The sequence below is a fragment of the Oryctolagus cuniculus genome, chromosome 14 (assembly GCF_051225735.1).
Source record: "Oryctolagus cuniculus isolate XC-2025 breed Fujian yellow rabbit chromosome 14, ASM5122573v1, whole genome shotgun sequence".
NCBI classification, from domain to species: domain Eukaryota; kingdom Metazoa; phylum Chordata; class Mammalia; order Lagomorpha; family Leporidae; genus Oryctolagus; species Oryctolagus cuniculus.
The window spans coordinates 73,723,728-73,731,933 of record NC_142880.1 but is presented as its reverse complement, the minus strand read 5'-3'; positions in this window follow the sequence as shown (position 1 = coordinate 73,731,933).

The following is an 8,206-nucleotide window of genomic DNA, read 5'->3' as shown; positions in this document are numbered from 1 at the left end:
TTCCAACATGCTACAGAAAAAACCTCTACTTCTGGCCAAGATGGTGTAACAGAGACCCGATCCACCCTTCCAGTTGAAACAGTTAAAACGCTGGACAAGGCATAGGAAACGGCAGTTCCCAGAACACTGAATATCAGGCAGTGGAGAACTGTGACTCCTGAGAGACAGGCAACAAAAGAGTGGACAAGGTAGTGGACCAGCTTACTATCTGGAGAGCATTTCCAGAATGCCACACAGGAGGGCAAACCCAGGCTGAAATGAGTGGTCTCCTGGAGTGGAGGAGGACATGAGCCTCTGGGGGAGCCTGGCAAACGAGGCTCCTTAGAGAAGAAATCTGGGCACAGAGAAAGCTCCAGACAGTTGCTGAGGGTCTCCTATAAGCATGCAGGTGAGTACTGATCAGCACGTGAGTGTGAAGAAACTACCCAAGTCTGGGCGGCCCTGTCAAGGGTCAGAGGGAACAATCCACACAGCTCACAGGCCCAGGATTAGTGCTGGTTCCCACTAATGGACTGGAGAACCTCGTAGGTTGTGTAACACTAGCTAGAGTACTCAGAAGGATTCCACCTCTGTCTAGGGAAAATTAGCTGTCTACAATGGCTTGTTCCTGGTCCCCTCACCCTGAGGGGTTTGTGCTCCCCAGCCCCACCTTTATAACTCTCCAGAGGGAGAAGAGGTGAACTCATGTGCTCAACCTACTGTGTTTAGTCAGAAATCTTCGTCTGCGCCGTGCTGGAGTTTTGCCTGAAATTGCACCTTTTCAAACTTCCTTGCCTTGTTCCCCTTTACCTTTCCCAGTTTTCCACCAAAGTTTTCTAGGAGCATTTCCTTCATATTCACTTGTACCTGGATTCTCATTTCAGACTGCACATCTGGGGAACCTGGTCTAAGATAATTCAGTATACTGCAATAGTTACCCCTTAAGTTAAAGCTTATCCAAATTCTGTAACCACGCTTTCCATGTCTATTTAAACTTGGTTATGTATTTATTTTTTTTTTATTCGAGAGACAGAGAGAGGCAGATGGGCATCTGCTGCTTCATTTTCCCAAATGCCCACAGTGGCCAGGGCTGGGCTGGGTCAAAGCTGGGAGCCAGAATCTCAATCCAGGTCTCCCAGGTGAGAGGCAGAAACTCAAGCACTTAAGCCATAACTTATTATGTGCCAGGCTGCACATCAGCAGGAAGCTGGAATCTAGAGTAGAACCAGAACTCAAACCTAGGTACATCAGTATGGGATGCGAATGTCCCAGCATTCATCATAACTACTAGGCCAAATGCCAAACCTAAAACTTGATTGTATATTTAAGTGGATTTCCACTGGTCTTTTTACAATACCTTTCATTTTACTTACTGTTTTCTTAGATTTTATCATGAGTAGGGTTTTGTAAGATAGTCTTACGTATATTGTATTTCTCAAATTATTTCAAATCTGCTTGTTGTCTTTATAGCTCAATGGCAAGTCTAAAAGGAAGACATTTTAGGCTGTTTCTTTCTCTCAGTATTTTATAGATAATGCCCCATGCCTTCTGATGCTAAATGTTGTTGTGAATAAATCACATTTTTCTTCTACTTATAATTTCTCTTATTCTTCTTAAATACCTGAAGAAATCTTATCCTTTAAATTGAGTAAAGAACATGAAATATTTCACTATCCAATATGATACTTCTGGATTTTATTAAAGTACATTGTGTCCTTTGAAAGGGTGATATAAATTATTCCTTTATCTGAGAAATTTATCTTCTCTTATAATGACATTCATATTACGTTGTCCTTACTCAAGGATTCTGATTATATTCTGTGGTCTTTATATCTACTGTATTCTTGGTGTTTTTTAAAGATTTATTTATTTATTTGAAAGGCAGAGTTACAGAGAGGCAGAGGCAGAGAGAGAGAAAGAAAGGTCTTCCATCTGCTGGTTCACTCCCCAAATGGCCACAACAGCCAGAGCTAGGCCAATCCAAAACCAGGGGCCAGGAGCTTCTTCCAGGTCTCCCACATGGGTGCAGGGGCCCAAGGACTTGAGCCATCCTCCACTGCTTTCCCAGGCTATAGCAGAGAGCTGGATCGGAAGTGGAGCAGCCAGGACTCAAAACAGCGCCCACATGGGATGCCAGCACTTTAGGCAGTGGCTTTACCTGCTAAGCCACAGTGTCAGCCCCCTGTATATTTGTTATGTTCTCTGTAGTTATTTTAAATGTTATATTTATTTATTTGAGAGGTAGAGGGAGACACACAGAGAGAGCTCACAGAGACTGAGGCCAAAGCCAGGGGCTGGGAATTCCAGCCAGGTCTCCCACATGGGTGGCAGGAACCCAGTTACTCAAACCATCACCTTTGTCTCCCTGGGTCTTCATTGGCCGGAAGTGAGAGTCAGAAACCAGAGCTGGGAATTGAATCCAGCTACTCTCATGTGGAATGTGGGCATCACAGCAGCCCCATTAAATGCCTACTACATAGTCTCTCTGGTTGTGGTACCTTTTTGCTTTTTCTCTGAGTTCATTATAATTGTCTGCAGTATTTCTTCCAGGCTTGCACTTTAATAGTCACCAACCACATGTGGCTATTTAAATTTAAATTAAGTAAAGTCAAATTCTTCCACTGCACTAACCATATTTCAAGTGCTCAGTAGATACTTGTGGCTACTACATTCGGTAGCACAAATAAATTATCATTGAAGGAAGTTCACCTGACAGTGCTCTGTAGCCTAATAATTGAGATTCTGTGGCTTGAGTTTTTCTTCTTTCTTAGTTATCTTTTGTTATTTGGGTCTTTCATGGTATTTAGTGTTCAATATTTCCTTTTCACCATATTTGTATTTTTATAGAGTAGCCTGTTTTTATTATGAAGGATACAGTCCAAGACCCCAGTGGGTGCCTGAAACTGTGAATAGTACTGTACCCTACTTATCCCATGGTTTTTTTTTTTTACCCCATATATAAATTTCTAGGATAAAGTTTAATTTATAAATTAGGCATAATACGAGTTTAATAAGAATAATAAAACAGAACCATGGCAACAATACTCTGTAGTAAATTTTGGGTATCATGGCCTTTCTCTTAAAATACCTTATTGAGGGGCTGGCATTGTAGCCTAATATGTAAAGCCGTCATCTGCAATGCTGGCATCCCATATGGGCACCGGTTCAAGCTGAAGCTGCTCCCCTTTTATTCTAGCTCCCTGATAATGGCCTGGGAAAAGCAGTGGAAGATGTCCCAAGTGCTTGGGCCCTGACACCCATGTAGGAGACCCAGATGAAGCTCCTGGCTCCTGGCTTCAGCCTGGCCGAGCTCTGACTGTTGCAGTCATCTGGGGAGTGAACCAGCAAATGGAAAATCTCACTGTCTTGCCATCTCTCTCTGTAACTCTGATCTTCAAACAAATAAATTTTTTTAAATACCTTATTTAACTGTACTCGCACTTCATGTGTTGATATGAGATGAAACAATATATTTGTGATGAGATGAAGTGAGGTGACTGACATAGTAGGTATTGTGACCTAGCCTTAGGCTCTGTGTAAGGATTATTTGAACAATAGCACTTCAGTACCTTAATGGGTGATCTGATAACCTATACAGCCTCCAATGGACCAAATGGCGAAGAGTTCATGTACCATGGATACACTAGACAAAGGGATGAGTCGTGTCCTGTCTTGGATATACAAGGTGGTGAGAAATTTCATTACAGTTCTCAGGCTGGTGTGCCTTTAAAACTCATGAATTGTTTATATCTGGAACTTTCAATTTAATGTTTTTGGACCATAGTTGAATGCCTGTAACTGAAACCCATGAAATAGGGCAACCATGGATAAGGCAGGACTACTGTGAATGCTCTCACAGTGTCAAACATGCTGGAGAATTTTCCCTCTGAAAGGGATTTTCTTTCTACTATAATATGTGTTTTAATCTAGTATTTAAAGACCATATTTTTTTCTGTTTATTATTTATTTTCTACTTGTTTTTCATTTGACTGAAATTAACATTGAAAGATTTGTCCAAATCTACTTATGTTGAGTACAATGTGGCTGAATTGTCTGTGACTTCTTTGCTATCTTTTCCCTTACTTTCTAAGCATGGGCCAGCAAAGACAGCCTGTGGAACAAATGACCCCATCTCAAATCTTTGTAAATAATTTCACTTAAGCAGAGCCAAACTCATTCATTTACTTATTGCTGCTGGCTGCTTTCCTGCTGCAATAGCAGAATGGAGTAGCAGTGACAGGGATCACACGGCTTGGGAAGTATAAATATTTACAGTCTGGCCCCTTCAGGAAGACACTGTTGACCCCAGAAGTGCAGGGAAGGGAAAATTCTCTATAGCCTGAGAGCACAGGCTGGGGGTGAGGACAGGGTGAGAGGAAGTTCTTCATCAACCAAACTGGGCCCTATTTCTTCTTTTGCAGTTTTATTAAAGGCCTTTGGCCTGGATTTATTTCATGTCTTAGCATAGCATAGCATAGCTGTCCCTCGATTTCTGTGTGGGATTGGTTCCAGGGCCCCTGTGGATACCAAAATTCTTGGATACTCTAGTCCCTTATATAGAATACCATTGTATTTGCATATAATCTGTGCAATCCTTCATATCCTTTCCACCATATCTAGAGTACTTATAATACCGAATACACTCTAAATGATAAAGAAGAGTAAATACATTTTCAAACAGAAGCATTTTTTTAAAAAGTTTGAGCTGTCATTTGTTGAATCGTGGTTGTGGACTCCACAGACATGAAGAGACAACTGTACCATAAACTAAGTGTCTTACAAACACCAGAAATCTATTCCTCACAGTTCTGGAGGCTGTGAGGCTGAGATCCGGGTATGAGCACAGTCAGGTTCTGGTGAGGGCTCTCTCCTCATTACAGACTGCTGGCTTCCTGCTGTGTTTTCACATGGTGCAGAGAGCAAGCTAGCTCTCTGGGGTTCCCTTTATTAAGATTTATTTTATTTATTTGAAAGACAGAGTTACAGAGAGAGGTAGAGACAGAGAGAGAGGTCTTCCATCCGCTGGTTCACTCCCCAGATGGCCGCAACAGCCCGAGCTATGCCAATCCAAAGCCAAGAGCCAGGAGCTTTGTCTGGGTCTCCCACATGGGTACAGGGGCCCAAGGACTTGAGCCATCTTCCACTGCTTTCCCAGGCCATAACAGAGAGCTAGATCAGAAGAGGAACAGCTGGGACTAAAATTGGTGTCCTGGGGTTCTCTTTCTAAGGGCACTAATTCCACTCATGAAGCCTCCACCTTCATGACCTAATGACCTCTTAATGCCCCCCTGTGAATAACATCAGTTTGGGGGATTACAATTTGAACCTATGCATTTCAGGAGACACAAACACGCAATCTGAAACACTTCACAATGCCAGGCATAGCCTCTTTCAGTCCAGGGATAATCCTTAATCTTCAGTTCTATTTGAGCCCCTGGAGCTAAGCCTAGTCTGGTATTTAGGCGTCAATCATTGCTACTACCATGGTGGGTTTGACTTCCTTATTAAATACCATTAAGATTAGGAGGACTTTATCTGGGCTGTCCACTAAGAGCTGGGGCTTAGCATCTCCCCTCACCTGCACCTGGCTCAGATCTTTCTTTACTCCAGAAGAGGATGAGTCTCTTATTTCTATGAAGATTTCTTCTTCACCAACTCCTCTTTGGTGAGATTTTCCTCTTTGTTTTTCTAATTAGTGCTCACACTATGCTCCTTAAGAGCTTTGGTTTTCTTTGGCTAACAACTCCTGTGTGGTATATGTATTTTCCTCTTTTTTTTCCTGCCATTATTTGTTGTGCATATCTTAGATTTTGTATAAGTGAAATTCTGAGATTTGCTTTCTTTCTGACACCTGAAACTGGGAGGATTATAGTGGTTTTCATAAATAATCGAGGAAAAACAACGTGTAACCCCCAGCCAGCTTCATATTGAATGGGAAAAAACTGGAAGCATTTCCACTAAGATTGGGAACTAGACAAGGGTACCTACTGTCATTATTAATATTCAACACAGTCCTGGCAGTTTTAGCCAGAGCCATTAGGTAAGAAAAGAATTAAAAGGGATACAAACTGAAAATTTCAGGAGGAAGTCAAATTATCCCTTTTTGCAAATGACATGATCCTATATATATAGGAACCAAGACTCCAGTAAGAGACTATTGGAACTCATGAGAAAATCTGGCAAAGTTACAGCATATAAAATTGATACACAAACATCAATAGTATTCCTACACACCAACAATGCTCTGGCTGCGAAAGAACTTGCAAGATCAATCCCATTCACAACAGGTACAAAAAATTTAAAAACTTTGGGATAAATTTAACCAAGGTTGTGAAAGATCTCTATAATAAAAGCTACAAAATAGAAGGAAAGAAATAGAAGACACACAAAAAATTAGAAAAATTGTCCATGTTCATGGATTGGAAGATTTAATATAATCAAAATGTCTACACTACCCAAAGCAATTTACAGATTCAATGTGATTGCAATAAAAATACCAATGACATTCTTCTCAGATCCAGAAAAAAAAAAGATTATAAATTCCCTTGTGAAAACACAAGAGATCCTAAGTAACCAAAGCAATCTCAAGCAATGAAAACAAAACTGGAGGCATCACAATACCAGATTTCAGGACAACCTATAAGGCCATTATATTCAAAACAACCTGGTACTGGCACAAAAATAAACAAGTGGACCAATGGAACAGATTAGAAAGTCCAGAAATTAATCCAAGCATCTACAACTAAGTAACTGTTGACAAACTAGCTGAAATCACTACCTGGAGAAAGGACAGGTTCTTCAACAAATGGTGATGGGAAAATAGGATCTCCACATGAAGAAATATAAAGCAAGACACTTAACTTAGACTTTATATGAAAATCACTCATGGTGGATCAAGGATCTAAACCTAAGACCTGAAACCATCAAATAACCAGAGGAAAACATAAGGAAAATGGTGCAAGACATTGGCAAAGACTTCTTGGATAAGACCCCAGAAGTGCATGCAATAAAAGCAAAATTAGACAAATGAAGCTAGTATAGTTTTGCATAGTAATGGAAACATTCAACAAAGTGAAGAGCCAACCAATATAATGAGAGAAAATATTTGCAAACTGTGTGTCTAATAGAGAAATAATATCTATACTACATAAGGAGCTCAAGAAGCTGAACAACAACAAAACAAACAATATAATTAAGGAATGTGCAAATGAAATAAACAGGAATTTTTTCAAAGGATGAAATACAAACGGCCAACAGATACATGCAAAAAAATGCTCAGGATTACTAGCAAACAGGGAAAGACAAATAAAAATCACAATGAGACATCACCTTACCTATTTAGAATGGCTATCATCCAAAAAATGAAAAAATAATAAATAATAGGGAGGATGTGGAGAAAAAGGTACCCTAACACAATGTAGGTGGGAATGTAAACTAGTAAAATCACTATGGAAGAAAGTATGGAGATTCCTCAGAAAACTAAAATTAGATCTCATATGACCCAGCTATCCTATGCCTGGGAATTTATCCAAAGGAAATGAAATAGGAGTAATAAAGAGTTACCTGTACTCCCATGTTTATCGCAATCCACAATAGCTAAGATATGGAAGCAACATAGACACCCATCAATTTATGACTGGATAAAGAAAATTTGGTATATATACATACATGATGGAATACTACTCTGTCATAAAAGATAATGAAATCTTGACTTTTGCAACAAAATGGATGCAACTGGAAATCATTATGCTTAGTGAAATAAGCCAGGCCACCAAAGACAAATATTATATGTTTTTTCTAATTTGTGGTAGTTGATATACAGAAAGAGTACAAAAAGTTTTTAATGTATATAGATGAAATTGACATCTTCAGATTTCATTATTGTTGGTAGTTCTGATATATAGTCCTGCTGAACAGTGATCTTTCTACTTTGTATTCGTTGATCTCTTCATTTAGTGGCACATTAGGTGTTTGACTAAAAAGGAAATAAAAAATGTTATTCACAAAAATTTAAAAAGTAAGAGGGAAGAGATGGAAAAGGGAGGGAGAAAATGTGAAAGCAAGGAAGGAGAAATATTTATATTCTTGGAATCGTATCCATGAACTACATTGAATCTGTGCTGTTTATATTAATTAAAATGTAAATTAAAAAAACCATGCAAACAGCTCTTTTGTAGCTGCCTCATTATTTGCACAGTAATGGATTTATAATAGGAATAACAGATGA